The following is a 270-nucleotide window of genomic DNA, read 5'->3' on the forward strand; positions in this document are numbered from 1 at the left end:
ATTTCCCAGCTGCCCCGCAACCGCATTTACCCACATCCAGGTGTTTCTTGGAGGGAAAGGAAGTAGGGGCCAAAAAAAAGGGCTTGGCAAATAGCAGGGGTGCGTGATTGGTCGGAGAAGGTGGAGGGAGAGAAACTGGGAACCAGCTGAGTGTGTGTTTGGCTCAGCTCTGCCCCTGCCCTCCAACAGAGAGGTTTTTGGAAGGGGTTTATGGGCACGGATGCACCAGGCAGAGCCGCCCGATGACAGAGCCAGGCAGGGGTCTGGGGG

The sequence above is a fragment of the Cariama cristata genome, unplaced genomic scaffold (genome assembly GCF_000690535.1).
Source record: "Cariama cristata isolate BGI_N322 unplaced genomic scaffold, ASM69053v1 scaffold29059, whole genome shotgun sequence".
NCBI lineage: Eukaryota > Metazoa > Chordata > Aves > Cariamiformes > Cariamidae > Cariama > Cariama cristata.